The sequence below is a fragment of the Taeniopygia guttata genome, chromosome 1, assembly GCF_048771995.1.
Source record: "Taeniopygia guttata chromosome 1, bTaeGut7.mat, whole genome shotgun sequence".
NCBI lineage: Eukaryota > Metazoa > Chordata > Aves > Passeriformes > Estrildidae > Taeniopygia > Taeniopygia guttata.
In genome coordinates, this window is record NC_133024.1 from 87,783,156 (window position 1) to 87,805,005 (window position 21,850).

Sequence of the window (21,850 nt, forward strand, 5' to 3'; positions counted from 1 at the left end):
GTTGTCTGATCTCTTTTCTAATGCAAGGTGTGCCATCTGGGAGAGTTGATGCCTGTATGGACAGGAAAGATGTCATTTCAGGGAAAGAGCTAACCCTAGACCTCTCTAAGGAGTGGGAAACAGATCATTACTTGTACTGGAGCTCTTCAGTTGGGAATCACCATTGCATGCCCTATGTGGTAGGAACTTCACATGGACAAACAATATCTGACACAATATAGCCACTGCTGGGAGATAACAGTGATTTCACAAAACCAGTAGTATTTTCCTGTAAATCCAAACCACCTGGAAGTGACTATTTGGTACTTGCACATGTAGCACCGCTGATTTCCGTGGGAGCTCATTTGGCAGAATGGTGAGAACCAAAAATAACTATATTTAATCCCAGCACTTTTGCTATCTTGGGCTTTTTCAAAAGACCAGAAGAACTGGCTCACCCACTAGCCTCAGGTGTGTTAGTTAAATGGAGATGTCAGGTGGGAACCCCAGGTTACTTTTACAAATTTGATTCCTCAACAGCATCATTTTATGTCTTTTCAGCTGCCCCACTCACTTCAACTACATGTTGCTTCACAAGCCAGAGATCATTTTACCCTATGGTAAGGGTAAAAGACAGTTTTATTGGTGCTCTGGTCAGATTTTGATAGCAATGCTAGGGTGTGTCAGGAACTGAGTTTTCAATACAGCAACTCATATCCTTAAAAAAAAAAAAAAAATCTTTATATGTCACCAAGAATTGGTCAGGTTTTATTGAAAAAGCAACCTTTAGAATCCATCCTTTCCCAGTTATGCCTATAGGTGCACAAAACAGACCAACATTTCTGTAAAATAAACACACATTTGGGGTTTTTTTGTGTTTTTGTTTGTTTGTTTGTTTTAAATTGGTTGTGTGTGGTTTTTTTTTTTTTTCCTTCCATATCCAAATGCCTAAAGCAATCATGTTCAAAGTTTACCATCTGGCTGATTAAAGGCACAGATGATTTTGGCCAGAAAGCTGGGAGTCCCATAAATTTATGAACCGATGAAAATCGGGTTCACAGGAGAAACCCAGAGATAACCTTAACTGGAGCATCCTTTCACATTTGGATGAATTTGTGTATCTAATAACATAGCCTTATGTTGGTCACTTTTAGAACAATTCCTATTCAAGACAACATATAAATACACATAACCATCAATTAATGTTATAGCTACTGACCCTGAAAATCTCAATGTCAATTAGAAATCTTAGTTCATATAACTCTAGATTGGAGTCAGGGGAGGGGCAATCACAGGCTGACTGACTTGCTGGTATCTATATTTGTATAACATTTGCTGTTTTGTGTACTCAGCAAAGCTGGAATATGCAGGTATTTGGTCAACTAAATAAAAGCCATATCCCTTGAGGGGAGTAAAAAGTTTGGAACAGCCATCAATGCAGACAAAAGTTAGTATTTCCTTTATTACAGACACAGAGAAATCCAGGTTAGCATACAGTAAGGACTGGGTTATTGTGGCTGCACACACATGCACACAGAGAGAAGCACAAAAAGAAGGAATGCAGAGTTAATAATTGGGATTTGTATTCTAATTTATTCTCTCCACATAAAAAGAAGAAATACAATGCTGATGGCTCTACACAATCTATCCACGCCGTTTGCCCGCAAAGAGGAGAGACTACTACCTTTGTTTCATGTGCATCTGCTCTTGCTACAGTACAAAAATGCTCCTTTGTTGAGCTCGGCAGCAGGAGTGCCCGGAGGTGTAAGGAATCTGAGACCCCATCTTCTACTTTTTATCACCTCCCAGGTGCATTACATACGCAGCACAATACAGTCATTAAAAACAGTTACACATGAAAAGACCCAGTGCCTCATCGGCTCGCTGATGTGTCACTTTACTGACGGACATGCAGCAGCAATTGCTATGATAAGAAATTTGTCTTTTTTGTCCTCTTCACACCCCTGCCCGTGCACTCAGGAGCAAGGGGGACCGGCAATCTCTCTCCTCGCATCCTTCCCCAGCAACCCCCGGGGATATTAAAGAACCCTCTCCTCGTCTCTGCACCCTTTGTTTAAAGCGACACCTCCAAAGATACGTTCTGTGGGCAGAGGGGGGAAGCGGAAAAAAGGGATATTTACTTACAGAGCAGTAGCGGGCAGTTAATGCCACCTCCTGGAGCGGGGACAGGGGGTCACATCCATTAACAGACGTGCAAGGAGCACACTGGCCTGCTTGCAGCGGGGAGCTGCGCAGCCGGCGGGGGCTTTCTACTGCCTGCACGGAGCGGCTCCGCCGCTTGCAGCTCCCAGGCAGCGTGTGTGGAAAGCGGCTGCTGCCTTCCCCAGCCTGGTGAAACCCCTCGCTATCATTTGACCATATAAGGAGACAAAAGCATCGGAGACTCTCATTCTTTGAGGCGCTCTGCAGCTGGCATTCGACAATTTCTCTATTCCAAGGGTGTCAATACTTCCCCCTCCTAAACATCTTGTCTTTCTTGGCCCCCTTCCTAAAATAAGGCTCCCTCTCCCCTCCTCCAGCCTTTGTTTCTCTAAACCCCTGATGCTTATTAATAACACGGCTTTGCTAAATCCGAGAGCTCGCTCTTTGCAAAAGAAGAGGTTTTACAGCAACTCAAGCCCAAACATTTGTAGGGCTCTTCACCTGGCTGAGGGAATGAAGTCCTTGGTTAAAATCGGTATGAGGCTTTATCTGCTTTGGTGATTTTGCCTGCTGAGTGTCTTGCCAAAGAAGAATGAAACAACCTGTCTCTTCTCCTTTGTGGAGAGGTGCACATTTTCACAAAGACTGAGTGTGCAGGCATTTCTTTATGAGCATTCAGACCCCATTTAGTTTCTCTCCACCCTTCTTTCTTGCCAAGCGTCCCCATAATCAGAAGGAAAACGAACAAAAGCAGGGGAAATCAATGAAACAAAAACCAACTATCTTTTTGTAAGAGAAAGCCAAAGGAACAGATTGTCTCAGCACATGCTCAGTACCCAGTTGAGAGCCTTGCCAGTGTACACATGGTAAGAAGAGGGGGAACTATTAATCCTACTATAATCAGGAACTACTTTTTCTGCTACAAAATCCAATTTCATTTATCAGCCATTCTAGCAGAGATACATTCTGCTAATCAAAACAATGAGGGTCCTGGGAAACCTCCTAGAGGGAAGAATTAGGATCAGAAGCACATGGAAGAGCTGCTCTTTGCAGCTTGAAGGGTAGGCTGGGGAGGCATTTCAGGGTAATTCTTCAGTAATGACTGATGCTTGCCAAAGGGAGGTGCTTTAATATGAATGCTTTCAACCTTAAGGGAAACCAGAAGGATAAATATGCAAAGTCCCTGATCCCGAGAGAGCCTTGGCTTTGTTTTGCATCCAGAAGATGCCAGGGAGTCCAGTTTTGGGTACTGGGCTCTGGCACATGCCTTAGTGGTGGTGTAGATGTGCACATGGGTTAGATAACAGTTTCTCCTGCAAGACAAGCTTATGCCAGAACCCTGCCCTGTACTTGCTGTTCTCTTATGCACCCAGATGTAGTCAGATTTGGAATGGGGGTGAAATGTGTTAGTTGGTCTCAGTGTTACTCCAAATCTAGAAAAGTAATGGTTTTAAAATGGTGAGGAAGGACCATTCCTAGTTCTTCTATCAGAAGCCAACTCTCCTTTACAGATGTCAGTTACTTTGATGACCAGCAATGATCTGTTTGTCAGCTGATCCAGCCTTTTCTGTTGAGTTTTCAAAACAGGCATGATGCCTGGAGGGCTGACAGTGGGCATACAGGATTAACAATGCCATGGCAATTAAATCTTATTTAAATCAAAGCTGCTGCACTCCCCAGCCACATAAGGAGCCCCTGACTCTTCCCTTGAATTTGCAGTGGCACTGTAAAATGAATTAAACCAGGGAGTGAAACATTTTTGTTGAACCCATGAGCTACCTTGGAGCTGCACCTCTATCTTGGGAGAGCTACTGGTTGGGCTTCCAGTCCCATCAATGACTTCCCGGATGCCCTTGGACAGGACATTTCATCTTCCTGTTTGTTAGCTTCACTGTCTATAAATATAAAGCTCAGGACAGCCAAACTCATGTGTAAGTTGGTAGGAAATTTGCAAAGGACTAGCTAGAGCATAAATATAACAGGAGTGATAGTTTCTCTCTTTTAGGTTAAACTATTGCACAGTGGCAACAATAATAATATATTTCCATCATAGTTACTGTTCTACTGCTCGGATTTAGTAGTGTACAGAAAAAAGGAAAAAAGGCCTTCAAGGTAATTAGAACTGGGCTATTTGATTCCAAACTTTTTTAAACAAACTAAATATTCAGAATTTGTTGATTTTTTTCAATTTCCATGATATTTTTATTTCCCCATCTTTCCATTGACAGATATTGCAGCAAGTCTTGACAGAGATTTTTTGACGATCCCTGTGGTCATAAAAGACAAGTGTTTTTCACAATTGTAAGTTTAAACATATACTGGCTCCAACTGAAATTATTGTTTATCTATTGCAGGTCTGGAAGGTAGATAAGGAAGATAAGGTAATTTTTGCATATTTTAATGTAACACCTCTGACTCCTTGAAGGCTGAAGAGCCTCTGGTGATTTAAAACCCATTGATTTGTGGGCTCACTATGGGACTTGACACTTAGCAGCCACATCAAGACTGTGTGGGGCTGTGAAAGGGATGAGGAAGGTTACCAGGGAGCACCTTCCCTCATCCCATGATGAGGTGTATGCACTCCATCAAACACTACTAGGGAAGGTACAGGGAATGTCAGACTTCTTGCCCCCACTTCAGGACCACACGCTCCACATTTATCTGGCAAGTAAATATTCATCACTGATTGGAAGCCCTCCCAGTCTCTTTCCCACCAGAATCAAATCCAACAGGTGTGGGTAGGTGAGAGACTCACAAATGTAATTAATTTCCAGAGAGATGGGGAGGAAAGGGCAGAAGCCTTTCACTAACAAATTTATTATGTATGCACTTCCTCTTTTTCAATAGATATATTTTATATTTTATTTTTACTTCATTGGTTCTCTGAAAAACCCAGCAGAGATCAGGCATCTTCAAGGCTTCAGAGGAGTCAAGGCAATGAAAACAGGGGCAGTACTTCCAAGAGGGGGCCTAAACCAAGAGTGGAAATGCAAGTACCATACAGCAATTTCGAAACTTATCCTATGGTTTATATTTTCCTCATGTGCATAGCATTTACATTGCATATATTGAGTGTTCTTCAGGAGTCTGTGTGTTTAACAGGTTAATTCTATGTGTAGAATGCTGTACCTCCATATGGGTAAAAAAGGTGGAAATAGTACCATTTTCATAGCAGGATTTCTCAATGATTTTACTAAGCCTGCATAAATCTCACTTCAGCTACTGGGCTGATGCTGGAATAACTATAATTTCAGCACTTATCTCCTCTGGCTGAGAAGAATGAACAAAGAAAAGTAGCAGAAGGAGACAGATGGAAGTAGAATAGTTTTATTTCCCCCAGTTTGAGACAAGAGAAATATAATGTCTCTGAGAGGGCAGGGGAGGGGAAAATATATTCTTTTAGGTTTGAAAATGGCTAAGCTACTGTCTGATTCCTTACTCCACCAATTTATCCTGGAAACAGTTAAGTTGCTTTATCAGAATTCAACTAATCCCATTTTTGATGCTGAATCTGTGTAACACATGCTTCAATTGAATATGAGAAGGTGCATTTAGGAGAGCTGCTATTTTTGGCACTGCAACTTAGGAAGGAGTGTAGACTAGTGCAGAGGTTGCATTTTAGTTCATTAAACCTAAAATAACAGCTAGGCAATATTAAATCTTCCTGAAATTTCATTCTCATAAAATGCTCACAGTTAGGTATTTTCCCCAAGATTATCAGGAATTTGCAAAGGATAAAAAGATATTTTCAGCATGTATTTTCTTTATCACTCCAGTTTCCAAGTCACAAGGCTTCTGATTTTCCTTTCTTCCCCTAGGAGACATGAACCTCAGGTAGAAAGACCCGTCAGGTAAGAAGCATCAGAATTTCACAGATTCTGATGAGTGAATTACAGACATCTTTGGACAATCCATTAAAACCACCCCATCCAAAGCAGACAGAAAAAGTCTGTCTGCTTTGGGATGATGCAAGACTTCTATTATTGATGTTTAGCCTAAATTAATGTGGAAACTTTAGTGGTTTAGAAACTCCAATCTAATCCGTAAAAAAAAACAAAAACAAAAACAAAAACAAAAACAAAAACAAAAAACCAAACTACTTCCATGTTTATTTTCTTAATATGTTATAGTTTTCACATGCAGTGTTAAACAGTTTTCTTCAGTAATTTAGAGAAAGGTGCCATGGTTCAATAGCATCAAAGAACTTGTTTTTCACAGGAAAAGAAGGATAATGTGATGCTATGTGATAAGACAGATGTTTGAGACTCAAATACCAGTGTGTCTCTGTGATAGCATGGTCTGGGATAGAGACAAAAGTATTTTAGACCATTATGGTCAGTTTGGACAAAGATTAAATTAATTTTTTAAAGTTAGTTAGGACTTTTTATCAGGTTAGCCCCAGTTTCATTCACAGAAATCTATCTCCTGAATGAGATGTCCCAAAGTGAATGTGGCAGTGAGACTCCTGTCAAAATGTGGTCTGTCACTTTCTGTGTAATTGCTCCCATACCCTTCTCTCTGAGGACAATTGAGATGTAGGAGAGGGCTTGCAATGAATGACCCAAGCAGAAAGAAAGCTGCCTCCCTTTTTCTGCTGCTTTCCTCTCCCCCAGCTGAGTAGACAAACAGCTTTTATCACTGATGTGCAGAAGAAGACAATTTGATCACAGAGGAGGAGTGTAGTGGTGCTTGAAGAAGCAGACAGAACACCAGAGGAAGCTGCAAGGATCAACCCAGGGCTTAAACGAATGGTATCTGCTAAGGAAAATCCCTCTTGTTGCCAGATGAGTTTCCAAAAGCTTGGAAAGCTGAGGCACCATGTTACAGGACTGACAGGTCCTTCCCTGGACAAGCAGCACTGTCAGAAAATCTATTTCAGGACCTCATGGATTAAAAAAAGAGCCATACAAGCCATTGCAGGATAAAGGCAGCCCATCAAACAACACCCCAAGCAGTAGCTGCCTGTACCATGTGAGGCAGCCACCCTGAACAGCCCTCACCAGGCTGTGAACTGCATGAAGAAATAATGAAGATTTACCACAGAGTAGAAGATAACAATTCTTATAGAATATAATCTTCTCCCCTACTTTCCCTAGCGTTCTTTCTCATTCTTTCCCCTCACTAAGGAATGGATGGCGCCTTTACTTTTAAGGAAACTAGACTCAAACATTTTGGTCTTTGTCTTCTTCACACTTATTTGGCTTCTACAGCCCTCAGCTGTAAACCCCTCAGCTCCATAGTCTGTTCATCTGTAAGCAAGGGGAGAGATCTTGGTGGCATGTCTTCAGAAGTGCTTTGGGATAGAGAGATAACCTCAACAACAGGTGAGGCGTCTTCATATGACTCTAAATTATAATAGTGCAGGGACCTATGCAGAGGAGCTCTTGCTTCTTTCCTCTGGATTCAACTTTACTGCCATGTGGGGAATGATTATGACAGATGGGAAGAACCTTTTGGGTTTCCTACCCCTGCAGATGGAATCTGGGATGTCAAATTATTACAGAGCTTGCAGTAATTGCTGGTCTTCTGAGCTGGCAAATACTACCCCTTAATTTAGGATTTATTAATTTTCATATAATCATGATTTATCTTTGACTATTCTAGATGAAACAAACACACTGTGATTGTTCCAAGAAACTAATGACTGTGTTTCTGAGAGCACCAGAGACTTGCTACTCTGTAAAAAATAGCTCCCATTATCTGTGGTGCTCCCACCACCACACTTGAACATTTTTAGGCAAAACCGCCTTTCCATAGTCTTTCTCCCTCCCACTGCCCCACTGCTCATGGCTTGTTCTCCAAACCCTTACTTCTGTGTGTATAATTTGCTTCTGCTGCCCTTAGCACTTTTTCTGCTTGCACTCCTGATAGCTGTTATCACCCTGTGGAAATAACCAACAGCAACATATGAGACTACCATTTCACTTTATCAGACAGCCAGATAAAGTGGCCTCAGGAACTTTTGAGCAAAGACAGGTTTGAAAAACTGAGCAGTTGGCATCACCTTAAGAACTTGCCTAACTAATTTCCGAGGCAGAAGTGACAATGTCCTAGTCATTCCTGTCAGATCTCTCTCTAATTTGCCCTTAAGGAGTAACATTAGGACTCCACAACCTCCAAACAGGGAGGGAGGGAGGGAGGGAGGAAGGAAGCAAGGAAGGAAGGAAGGAAGGAAGATTTATATTGAAATTTTCAGTCTAGCATTCATGCCTGTAAAGGATGAATAGTGTCAGGCAGAACTTATCGTTTGTAGTCATTCAGATCACACCACAGCAATATGAGAATCACTGAAAGTAGGGTTCCTCCAATTTATTATTCTGCTCTTGGGAAATGTCTTGGGAAGAAAGTCAGAAGAGAATGTAATGATATGTCTTCATAATACTCTGCTAGCCTCCAGCAACTTCTGGCTTGGGGATTTCTTAACCTGGAGGCAGTATTCATACTGAATATCACTTTCATGAACTTGCAGTTCCCTCCTGATTGCCTGAGAGGAAATTCACAGTTTCCAGTAGGCTAAGATCAAAGTTGATGAGTAGGTAGCTCTACTCTGTGTTGCTGAAGAACCATCTTCCTTGTGTTAATTTTGAGCATATTACCTACTAGCTTCATCTGAGGCCTCCTAGGTCTTACCTTTCTTACCTTTGGAGATACAATCTTTATTCATATGCTACAGGCTGTTCATGTGTTTGTCAATCTTTATCATATCTCCCCTCAGCCATCTCTCCTAGGCCAGGGAGTCCTAGTCTACCTGTTCAGTCTGTATGAAAGCTACTTCTCGTGTTTTATTATACTCCCCAAATTTTTCAATATCATAATTTAGTGTTTCAGGTGAGGTAGCCAAACCTTTAACATTCAGTTTCCATTTTGCAACAGTGTGCAACAGTCTGTGTGTTCTGCTGTTTTTTGGGGCTTTTTTAACCTATATAACCTCTAAATTTCACACCCAACTAAACATCTCAGAGCCATTACTTTATAGGTAAAGTTACATTTCTCCCCAATGTTCACTGTTTTATGCTCATCTACATTCAGTTTGAGATGCTGTTCTAGTGCCCACTCATCCTGTTGCCAAGATCCTTTTCTCTCATTTGGTTTCTCAGTCTTAGAAGAATTTCCACTAATAATCTCCTGTTAATCTCTTTACTGTAAAACCAGTCTATCTTTCAATTGATTTTATTCAATACATACAAATACCTTCCCTCTTATCCTATTACTGCTTAGGAGATTTTAAGATTTTGCGGTGAGGGCCCTTATTGAATGCATGGAAAAGAACAAAAAGACAGATGCTGTCAGCCAAAGATCTCCTGTATCTCCATTATCTTACAGGAACCCGATGGATTTGTAGATCACAATTTCTCCTTATCAAGGTATATTGAATTTCTCCCAATGTATCATATATACCCATCTTCTCTACCCTGTGTAGTGATTTCTACTAAATTCGTCAGTCCTACCAGGCTCTGTTTCTCCCATTTTCTCTTGGAAGCATTTAAAAAGACTGATGCTGTATTGGGTACATTCAGTTGCTCAGTTCTATGCCTGTTCTAAATAAAAGGTTACGGACTATTATTGTTATTTCAGCTAATTCATCCTTCAGTCCCTTTAAGTCTATTGGATGAGCACCATCTGGTTCTAAAATTTCCTTCCTATTCATTTTGTTTATTTGCTCCATACCTCTTCTACAGCCACCTCAGCTTGAAATAGATCCTCTGACGATACCCATAAGGAAGCATTCTGTTGCAGGAAGCTCTCCAAGTTCCTCACAATGAACACAGGAGCAAAAAAAAAGAGATCATTTTGCCTCTTCTGTTACAGCCATCTCTTGCTCAAGGACTGGTTATCTGTTGACCGTATCATTCCTCAAACCTTTCAACTTACCTAATATTCAGAAGAAGCATACAGTTGCAAATCACTTCCTAAATTACTTCAGACTCCTAATATTTTGATTCAGGTAGAAACAGTCACCCTCTCCATTCTGACCCTGACTGGGGACATCCTGTTTTGTAGAAAGATCCTTCTGTATGGCAACAATTATTTTTCTTCTCAACTACCGTTTGTATATACTACAGATAAACTGAGAGGGTCTGAGATGTAGGCTCAGACATATATTATGATTGAATACATGAGCTTAGATTGTGCTCTTTGAAGTAGCGTCCCTGCTGTTGATCTTCTTAGGCCTGTGCTTATTTTGAACCCTGTAAGTGCTCAGGCCCTTTAAATAATAGGATTAAAGTAATCATTTTGTTGCTGATGTGATTTCATGTCTACCACTTCACATAGAGCTGAAAAAATATACCATCCATTGTCAGCCTGATAGCAATATGGATTGTGTTTGTCCCTGCCAAGTTTATATTCCCATGGCTGTCTAGTGGAGTTGCTGTCTTAATGTGAATGAAATTCAAATGTTGTGAGTGAAATGAAAGAAAGACTTGTACCAATGGCTTGTCTTGAAGATGCAGTGTCTCTTGCCAGATAAGTAATTTTTATGAATCATTAGAGAGGAGTCAGAACTCACATTATGAAGCAGTGCTTTGTCTAACCATAAAGTCCAGTGAGTCCTGGCTGGTTTGCTACAATGCAAATGCCTGGCATGACTGAGCACTGCCCATCTGTCTGTCCCTGAAGAGCCTGTCCACAATGATGCTGACTCTTCCTTATATCCAGGAGGATTTCCAGGAACCCAGACTCCTCATTTGAAAGGAATAGTTTCTAACACTTGGACATCCAGCAAAAAATGTGGGGAAGGGGCTGGTTTGTCTGGCAGCAAACACAACACTGGCAGGAAGCGGGAACTTCACTTGCAGGAGAGGGCAGAGGAAGGCCTGTGAGGAAGGCAGATTGCTGTGCATGCATGCCTGCAGCACTTCCACAGCCAAGCCCACACTGCTTCTCCTGCCAGATTCTCTGTGAGCATGCCCTGGACCCAGCACTGGTTGCTTTTTCCTATAGTAAGGTGCAGATCCACCCTACAGTTGCATTAGTAAACACAAGGCAAAAAGGCAGAAAGGAAGCATGACTGCCCTCAGATCTGATCCTTAGAAGACCTTTACTTCTTTTTTCTGAATTAGGAAAAAGTGCTATTTCTCTCCCCTAAAATGATGTTGAGAGAAGAAGTTCTCACCTGTGAAATGCAGGCCATGCGAGCGCATAACACATAACGTGTTTAACCTGTGCTCACACAAATTCCTGAGTGGGGCTTACGTGGTGGAGTTGAAAAGTACAACAGAGTTTGTTCTGAGAACTTCCTCTCTGTTGTTGTTCTGTACTAAAAGTGCCATGCTGCATCTTTCTCTGTATTATAATTATTATTCTAAGTCCCTGAGTATCCTGTTGCCTTCTACACCCAACGCTGGAGGCAGGGAGATGTGTTGCAATGGAAACCATGCATAGGGAATTAGGATACCAAGCATTTAAAAATGGCATAAATAACAGAATGATGGGCTTCTGTGTGATGGTATCTACAGCTTGCAGGTATTTCTGTTTTCATATGGTAATCTCTAGGCGTGTTGGGCTTTGCTTCCCTAGCCACAGACTACCAAAAAGGAGCACTAGTCAATGCTGTCAATGCTTCCCTCCTGCAGAAAACATGCAAATTTCTAGGAAGACCTTGGTGCAAATCTGTTCAGCTTGACAGGGACTATGCTGATCTGAAAGCCCACTAGCTTTGTTTACAGAGTGTGCGAGACAGCTTCTGTCCCCACTTATGTGCCCATTTTATTCTCATGACAAAGCACTTATTTTCCTTCTTAAAGGAGAGTTTTACTCTAATATATTGTGGTGTAGGAGTTCCACAGACACTGCAGGAAAAAGAAAGAATATTATAAAAGAGATATAAGTGGCTTCATTAAAAATATTACTGAAAATATGAAGTGAAATTGAGGGAAAATATTTTTTATTCTAGCTCTTTCGGTTTAACTAATTCTTGGTAAGCATGTTTTAACAGTAGCCAGTAAATCAACCTGGAGCAGAAACTTTTTGAGTTTTCTGAAGTTGATGGATCCCTTTGACATATCTGTGGTAGTCCTCCTTCTTTATTTGTTAGAGGGAGTTGAGCAAAACCAGGCAAAATTGCCCCAGCTGCTTTCAGAAAAACTAGGACTCTGTGCAATATGACCTATGCTTCTCAAAGCTGATCAGTGTTAGATGATGAACATTGTTGAAACAGCCTAAGATTTATCAACATGAAACTGTACTCTCTGTGATATAAAGCCAAAGATAAAATATTGCAGTCAGTAATAATTCATGTCACTGAAAAACAACTGTGTCAGAGTGTCTGTGGTTTGGTTAGACAATACACAAAGTAGGAAAAATGGTAAGGAAAAATATGCAAATGCATTTTTGTAGTACAAATCTACACAAGTTCGGTACTGTTAAAATTAGGAGGAAAAGAAAGTGATCTGGGTTTTGTTAAAATAATCTGTGGATGCATCTGAGAGAACTCCCATTGATATTTGTGGGGCCAGGATTTAACCATCAAGTCAGTATTCACATCCTCTTCCTTCTCTGGTTTTCTTCCTTTTAAAATAGCCTTTTACATCTTCTGTAATAAAGAAGTGCTTGAATGAGGCTGCCCCCTCACAGCCTCTTGCCAGCTGTAGTCAAAGGTCTGCCTTGTTCTGATGGCTTGCTCTTTGCAAGGGAAAAAGTAAAGTTATTCATCCATTAATCATATTTTTAAATGCTAGGTAAGAACAAAGTATTATTGTTGGAGATTGCCTTTAGAATGGCTTCACTTTGGAAACAGGCTTTGGGTCTTTTTGTTAATTTCACTTTTAAATTAAAATCCTGTGAAAAATCACAGCATTAGTATGTATGTTCCTGAATTTTTTTCCAGCTAAAGACTTTTGGCCAGCACAGTTTTTTCAAAAAGCTAATGCTTTGCTGTACATGATTGGAATGCTGCTTCTGCTTCTTGTTTTTAAGAGGGAACACTGTCAATACACAAGTGCCTGCAATATTTTAACACCAAGTGCCCAACCAGGACAATTTTCTCATTCGTATTGTTTTAACGTGAGGCTTGGAAGATAGGCAAAAAATTTAAGGACATGAGAAAATTTCTAGTATGTGAGAAGTGAGACTACTCTATTAAAAAATACTAGTTTTGTACACAATTTCTTTACTGCACAATTTACTGTGGAAGCATATCAGTTTAGCTTAATAGCAAGATCCTGTAATAATCAGATGAGAGAAGGCAGCTGCCATGTCCCACTGGTGTCCCTCTAAGCCACTGCAATCTCTGGTGGAACACCTTGCCTTGGGCTCCAGGTAACAGGAAACTCATCTCACCAGTGCTGGGGAGCAGAAGATTGGAGCTCTGTGCAGATCTGACCAGACCACGGTGTAGTGGCAAGAGGGTTACAACTGGAGAAAAAGGAGATGTGTGAGGTGCTGGCTGCCTGGTCAGAAGGTCTGGAGCCTTCTGAGGCACCCACGTGGGGAGAGTAAGCTCCAAGATAAAAGCACATGCAGGTAATTTGGAATTTTACATTACTTTATTCTTCCACTTAAGCTATGTGCTGTTCTTGACATGAAAGATGGAGCAAATTTGTCCCTAAGCCTGTTGTCCTAGCACTATCTACACTGACTGTCACAGCCCACCCCAGCACAACCCTGGAAAGCTAAGCCAGACATGACATATTACCTGAGGACATCAGCCGTGGCAATGAGTGCCTGTCACAGGTGAGGTTGGATACATGGGAACAACCTCAGAGGCCATGTCTTTACTCATAAATCAAATAGGACACCAGGATGCTCCCAGGCAATGAGATTCACTCACCTATGCTGGTCTGCTAACCAGACGTGTAGGGCTCTGCCTCCTGGGCATGGCCTAAGAGCAAATCCTATCCCAGGACATATTTTGGATGTCTTCACTTGATTTCAGAGTCCATGAGTGTGTAATGACCTGGGCACAGCCCCAGGGCTGCATTTCCAGCAGGAGTACTGCCAGGCACATGTTGCCATGGCGGAGCCCAAGAGACAGCCCTGGCACCAGACCAAAGTGCTGCACCAATTGCACTGATGTGAACACCTACCTCTCATCTTAAGTCAGTGCATCTCCAACAGCTTTAGACCAAGCAATCACCTGACATCCTGCCTTTTGAATCCTCACCTAGGATCTGACCTCAATCCCAAGTACTTTGACGTGGGCTGTCCTTTCCTACAAGCACTGGCTTTGGGTCAGGTCTAAGTTGTCCTGCTCCTCAGGGCACCAGGGACCTGAGATCCTGTCAAAGCCCATGAAGGACTCAGCATCTGAAAAAATTTTTGTTTCATTTAAGTTCTTGAATAATGGAATAGTAAACAAACTCTAGTGCAATGTGTGATAGCTTTAGCTTTTAAACTAAAAGTAAATTAATATCTTGTACCTTTGTGTCATATTTTGTGATCCTTGGATTTAAAAGCTTTTGGTTATAAGAATATTTATAATAAAAGCTTACCTGTAAATGCATCCAAACGAATGTGTGCACATGCACAAATAATCTTATTTTCCCTAAGAGGTGTTCTTTTATTGGCTCCATTTGAAAATTAATGTTCTCATGAGATGAGGTTAAAAGTAATTTAATGTAACAATATCCTGATAATTGGCATTTGGCAGCTATTGCTACTGCTATTTTACAGGCTAGTTTTGATGAATTCCTGCTTTGATACACAGTTATAATTCAGTGCTTTGCTTTCTTTTTCTTTTTCCCTCAGCTGCTGTAATCCATAGCAAGTAATTGTTTAAAATATAAAATCAGCAAGCATCACCTGCAATTTTCCTTTTTTTCTTTCATGGCCTCTAGAAAATGGTCTGAAAGAGGAAAAAAAAGTAAAATGTTCCTTCTGCCTGTCTACATTTTTTCCCCACTATCTATTCATTTTTCAAACACTCAACATAAAGAAGAAAATGCTGATAGAGGGGAAAAATCCTCCAAAAACTAATTAAAAGCTTTCTTCTTGAAGTAATTCAGCTTGCTATTCAAGCCAGGGAAGTGTCTTTACTATAGTTAGATATGGTTGTGTTCCTTGAGAACATGAAAACATAACAGTGTATTATTAGTGAAGAAACTGAAGAGCAGCTGTTAGTTAGCACCTGGTTCCCAAGAGCAGACTGAGGATACAAAGAGAGACTCTCTGTGTGTGCCCTGGCAGCAAGAGAGGAACAAACATCTTAAAGTCCACTCTTCTCCTGAGAAAGCAGCACTCCCCTCAAGATGTCTATGCAGAGCCCTGAGGAGTGATGGCAAATGGCAGGTGAAAAGGAGAAAACGGCTCAAAAGACAGTGAAAACCAAAACAAGGCATTATCTTACCTTGCTGCAGCTCAGTGCTGCCTCTGCTCGTGAGTCTGTGAACAAGAGAGGAGAGGACAGACTTGCCTCTTTATTGGATTGCCCAAACTATATGCTTCATAATTAGACAGTTGGGCATCCGTGCTGTGGGTGAGCTATAAATATAATATCTCCAAAGCAGCAGCCATGGGCAGCAGATAAGGACTGCAGCATCTCTGTGCTAACCAGCCTTTTAAGGCATCACAGCTAGAGCTGCATGAGGGCCCTGATGGAAAGGGCTGTTGTGCTCTTGAGCAGTGCCAGCCCATCACTTTGCTGCATTTGGGAGTGCCTTCAGGAGGTGCTGCAAGGCACCCCGAGGAGACGGTAATATTTCAGGGCTCAGTATTTTGTCTGAGATATAAGCAACTCTAATTTATCAATCAGATTATTTGCCAGACCTTTGGGATTGACAGAAACACCTTAAGAAGTGCTGAATGCTCTATGGATGTCACAAACTCCAACACTCCTTCATCTGTCCATCTGTCCACCCCAGATGTGCAGTCCTGTTGCAGGGTAGTTTGTGTCCTGTGTCCTGCCAAGTTTTTGCCCTGCAACTCCTCATGCAGGAAGCTGTAGTGCCACCTCACTACAAAATCAGCAGCTTTAGAGATTAGCCTGAGATCACAAAGTAAGTCTGTGCTGGCAGCAGGACTGTAGCTCAGGGGTGAACTTTCTGCTCAGGACTTGTGCCCTTCCTGCTGCAAGGTAAGTGTGATGCTGGGTGAAGGGGACACTTGTACATAAAAAAAAAAAAAAAAAAAAAAAGGAAGATGTCTGAGGTGGAAAAAAGTTCTTCTGGTATCTATCTCCCATGGGGATAGTCTTGCTGGCTGGGAAGGAAAACCTGTCCAAACAACGCTCAGTGTAGAGGTGGGGTTACAACATGCCTACCTCCTTGCCAATATTGGATCCATCTTGGCATTTCAACGTACTTCTGCAGAGAAAGTTGTAGCAGAGACATGGTCCCTGGTACAAAGTTGAACTATATTAAGAGGAGGAAAAGGAAAACCTCTCTGTAAGATGGTGTGGTGAAGAAATAACATCAGACAGGCTCTGTGTGCAGGCAAATGACTCTCTACAGCAACATACTCATGTGAGAAGTGTTGCGCTGTAGAACTGAGGTTGCGGGTTGTTCCTCCCTCTGGCTGAAGCAGCAGTACTTGATGAGGGATTCAATTCCTTTGCTGATTTATTTACTACTTCCATAGTCCTGAAGATCACCGCATTCCCTTCATCTCCTGCTTCTCTCTCTTTTCTTCAGAGCTCTGATTGAGCAATAGTCTTTAGGAGAGAGCATCACCTCCAGCTTGTCTCTGAGCAGTTTGGACAACAAGTGTAGGTCAAGCTGCAGAGGCTGGATACTAACAAACTGTGTGCCAGGCTTTTCGGCATGACAAACTGATTTATGGCTTGACATGGAGCCGAGTAAGGTTTTATGGTTTTAACTCCAAACCAATGAGAAATGGCATGTGAGGCATTTATCTTACCATTAAAAAGCTCACAACAGCATGTCCTCAGCCTCTGCCAAGCAACATGATTTGACAGCCTGATTCAAGCCTCTGGCAGAAAATGACTTTCACACATCTCCTTTTATCCTGCAGAAATGCCTAGCTTCCAAGCACCATAGATGAGAAGCATGGCCTAGAGACTGGGGTTAGGGAGATAAGAGAAATATCCCAGAGATTCCTGGGGAAAGTATTGTTCATCCTAGATCTAGTGGCCTTTTGCCTCATATTTCTTTAGCTACCATGTAAACAGCCCGTTCACATTTCCCAGGAGGATAAATAGTTATGAAAAGCTGTTTCAGCAGCAAAAATGGGGTAGTGAAGACATATATTTTGAAAGCTCTGGAAAGCCTCAACCTTTTCATGTTAGCCAGTTGGGTTTTTTTTTGTTGTTTGTTTGGTTGGTTTTTTTTTTTGTTGTTGGTTTTGCATGAGTCAAAGGTCCAGCTGATGTTGTAGAAACAACCTGGATAAATGATAGTTGTCCCCTGCCCCAGTCCAGGATGTTCTGGGCACTAATGACATCTTTAATCCCCAGGTATCAGTCCAACTGCAGAACATTTTTGGATCTGGTGTACACATCCAGGAACTAGGGACTAGCCTTGGGTAAATGTTGCCTTCCAGAACACTTAATGTAAAAGCTTGAGAAGGTGGATGACAGATCTGCTAGTGCAAACTTTACTGCTTTTCCCTCTGAAAAGAACAAATGTTCTTTAAAGCTGGTTACCCCACATTGTCCTGCTAGTTAAATTGTCCCAGTTTCATTCTGGGTGTTGCTTTACTCTCGAGGACCCTTGCCAGGGAAAGGACTCCTTGAAAAAGGATGCTGCCAGAAAGCAATATCATCAGGAATGATGGCCTTGATCAAATCAAAGGCCTTGATCCTGTGCCCCTGGCAGCAGGTAACAGCTGAGCCACTTCTTTGAGACAGGCAGGGGAATGCCCTCACACTTAGGGGACTAGCACTTCCAAGGCACAGAAGGGTGGCAGGCTAATAGGAGAGGTATTCCTGAGGATGTTGTCAGAAGCAGAGACATAGCCTTTATGAAAAGGGATGGGGCTGAGGCTCTCTATCCCACAGCAGTGATGGCATTGCTTGGCACAGACCCTCTTGCCCCATGGGGCTGTAGCCCTGCTGCTCCCATGACTCAGGCACAGTTAGGAAGCAAAGCAAGAATTTCAAGCAGTTCCCTACTCCAAGGCAATGGGATGTGTATGTACAGTAAGAGCTGCTTTATAATCATGGAATCGTTTAGGTTGGAAAAGATCTATAAGATCATTGAGTCGAAATGTGCTGTAGAAATGGAAAGGAAATGCTGCAAGCTGTAAAGCACAGCTCCCTTGAAAGCCATACCAAGGTGCCATTAGCCATCCATTGCAGTGAGGTTAGAGGTTTTACCACTAATCCCTCACAATCAGGATTTGTCCTGTCATTCTCTGCAAGTCACAGAAGATGCCAGAAATCTGGGCATCCAAGAAGAACGTAAATGCTCAGGATAGGTTTAACAAAGCAAAATCTAACCAGTTTGCACTGGTAGTGTGTTTACTAAAAGAAGAGCTCTACTAACAGCTATTCATGGGAATCTGCCCTTGCTGTTCTGACATTTGTGTTCGTGGTAGGTAGCACAGCAATTAAAACTGTGTTATGATGTTATTGAGCCTTTAATCTAATTTGGGGGATTTAGATGTGGGTTCTGTACATATGATATTGACTGCCAGAAACTTAGCAGCAGATCTAGAGGGGAAGAGGGCACCTGTGGAGATTGTGCTGGTAGTCAATATTTTGCCAGCCCTTCACACTCAGATTCACACAGTGAGGAAGATGGGATTAGCATTTGCTGTTGTGAGCAGGGGATTTGGCTGTGCTAGCAAGATGTCAGCCTGCTGGCTTCTTCCAGCCCTTCACAGCCACAGGTCACACCAGTGCCTTCCAAATTAGACACCTGCACATAAAACTCCACTCTCAGCCCTCCCCACACCTGCGGGAGTACTTGGAAGATCCCAGCCTCACCTCCCTCCTGGTGGGCAGTTGTCCTCATTGATACCATTGTGCCCAGACCATGGGGCACAGGTGAGATGTAGGTACTTTCGTGTGAAGCAGCAAAGCATGGTGATTTCCAAGGGCCTCATCTCTGCCTGATTTCCCCTCCTGCCCTGTGTTTTGAGCTGAAGCTTCAAGAAGATACCATTGCTGCAAAGATATGCTCAGCCTTGAGAGCAGGTTGAAGCGCTCAGAGCCCTGTGACATGCATGTTTTCCATGGATGCTCTCATCAGCAGGTCACCTATCACAGTTTTTGCCATCAAAAGGTGGCATCTGGTGTAAGCCAGTTATTTGTGTGCTTTCTATGGGAGCTGGAGGTGCCTAACTCTTGCTACTGACTACCTGGTGGGAGAAAATGGCTCACACCAGACTTTACTTCACATAAATTTTGTCACCAGCTAACTTCTGGTTGCTGAATTTGTGTGAATTGTGCCTCATTCAGTATGAGATGCCCTTGCTTTGAGTAGTGTGCCACAAAAATGCCTCTGTTGGGTGAGATATAAGTTAACCTAGCCTATTTTTTTGTCCCTAGCCAGTAGTCTGTGCTGGTGAATATATATATATATCCCAGAACAGTTTTCTGGATTCCCACAGGTTTTGGGTTGAGAACTCTCTGAGACAGAAGCAAATTATATTTAATGACCTTGATGCATGTCTTTTTTTTTCTTTCTGTGAATTTTATGCTGTTTCTTATCCCAAATGTTTAAGGTGTTTGTTCTGTCCCATGCCCAGTCTCCACAGCTTGTATCCCTTGGGCCTGGTGGCTGTCAGAGCTCAGAGCACAGGCATGAGTTCTTCCCCTAGCAAACAATGCCACATTTGGGTAAAGGTTGCAGATGAGACTGAGTTTGAAAATTCAGACACCCACCTCTCTCCAAAAACTCTAAAACCAAAATTTGCATGGAAAACTGAGGAAGATTTTCCATTTCTCCCCCACTCCATCCTCTGTCCTGCTCACACTGAGGGAGATGAATCCAATCCCCAGGCTGCCTTTCTGTGCCTACTTAATGGCCCCATGCCTTAGGGTTCACGTTGCAGACCATATCACAGAATCACAGAACAATGAGGTTGGAAGAGACCTCTAGGAAATCAAATCTAACCTATGCCCTAACACCTCAACTAGACTATAGCACCAAATGCCGTGTCCAGTCTTTTGTTAAACACATCCAGAGATGGTGATTCTACCACCTCCCCAGGAAGAAAATTCCAGTACTTTATTATTCTTTCAATGAAATTTTTTTCTTAATATACAACTTGTACTTTCCCTGATGTAGCTTGAGACTGTGTCCTCTGGTTCCGCCAGTTGCTGCCTGGAGAAAGAGACCGACCCCCACCTGTCTGTAACCTCCCTTCAAGAAGTTGTAGAGAGTGATAAGGTCACCCTGAGTCTCCTTTTCTCCAGGCTAAACACCCCCAGCTCCCTCAGCCGTTCCTCACAGGGTTTGTGTTCCAAGCCCCTCACCAGCCTCGGTGCCTCCTCTGGATGTGCTCAGGTGTCTCAGGGTCCTTCCCAAACTGAGGGCCCAGAACTGGACACAGCACTCAAGGCGGAACCTCACCAGTGCTGAGTACAGGGGCAGAATGAGCTCCCTGCTCCTGCTGGCCACACCATTCCTGACACAGGCCAGGATGCCCTTGGCCTTCTTGGGCACCAGGGCACACTGCTGGCTCATGTTCAGCCAGCTGTACACCAGGACCCCCAGGTCCCTTTCTGCCTGAACACTGTCCAGCCACACTGTCCCCAGCTTGTAGCATTGTAGGGGATTTTTGTGGGCAAAATGTAGAACTCAGCACTTGGACTTATTAAACTTCACACTGTTGGACTCTGCCCATCCACCCAACTGATCTAAGCCTCTCTGCAGAGCCCTCCTACCTTCCAATAAATCAACACAAGCTCCCAGCTTAGTGTCGTCTGCAAATTCGCTAATGAAGGACTCAACACCCTCATCCATGTCATCTATAAAAATATTAAATAGAACTGGTCCCAGCACAGACGAGGAGCAAGGGACCTTATTAATAATAGGGAAGCTGGACAGGACAAATGCAGATCAAGCCAATGTGGTTAATGCTACGTTCTCAGTTTATTGTCTATAAGATGGCAGTTTATATACGCTTCAATATAGTTTACAAATTGTGAGCACACTATCATTGCCAGCAAACATTGTTTGTCTTAAGGTGGCTAAAGTTTCACACTGCAGACCTATACTAATTTACTCAGAAAGCTCATTACTTTGTGTTCACACCTTAACATAATTTCTAACTGCACCACAGACTAATTCCTACCTGCGTCATAGGCTTCAAAGGCCTTGCCGAGGCCCATATCTGAGTCCTAGGCTGGGGTTAGCTCAACCTTCACTCTAAATATAAATCATGTTCTCTCTCTCTCAGAAATCTTGCTACACAGGCCCCTGAGGGACACCACTGGTGACTGGCCCCAGCTGGATGCAGCACCGTTCGCCACCAGCACTGACAAATGAAGTGCCCTGAGAGAAGAGAGAACTGGGTGATGACTCTTAAGCCAGAGGGGGTGCTGGATATATTTTCAGAGTACATACAAAGTTGGAAAAGCAGAAATCATTTCTTCTTCACTCTTCCCACTTATATGCCAAGCAAATATCACAGCTCACAAAAGGCCATTGCTCTTAGCAGCTGTCTCATGGCCCCATCTCTGCCCTTTCCCATTTTGGCTGAAATACTCATTCAGTATGCTTTAGCTGCTGTTTTTGGATCATGCTAAGGTTTCTTCAGTCCAAAACTAAATCTATCCTCATAATCCACCAAAATAAGTCCTTACAAAGCTAAGTAGGCTTCACCTAACAACAGTGAAACCTTTTGTGGTTTGCAGTGACAAAAG

General features: G+C 42.5%; 1 protein-coding gene across 6 annotated transcripts in view; it reads right to left on the reverse strand.

Annotated features, from left to right (window-relative positions):
* FHL2 (four and a half LIM domains 2) overlaps positions 1-21,850 on the reverse strand; it is a 56,390-nt gene that overhangs the window by 22,809 nt on the left and 11,731 nt on the right. Inside the window, exon 1 of one of the 6 annotated variants that reach the window (XM_072933064.1) lies at positions 15,428-15,609. The exons of 2 other annotated variants lie outside the window; for them this stretch is intronic. The gene's annotated coding sequence lies outside the window, so the exon portion shown is untranslated. Of the gene's footprint in view, positions 1-2,124; positions 2,428-15,427; positions 15,610-21,850 lie in introns of those variants that run through there. 3 more of the 6 variants (XM_072933074.1, XM_002194210.7, XM_030278973.4) reach the window with 3 other exon arrangements.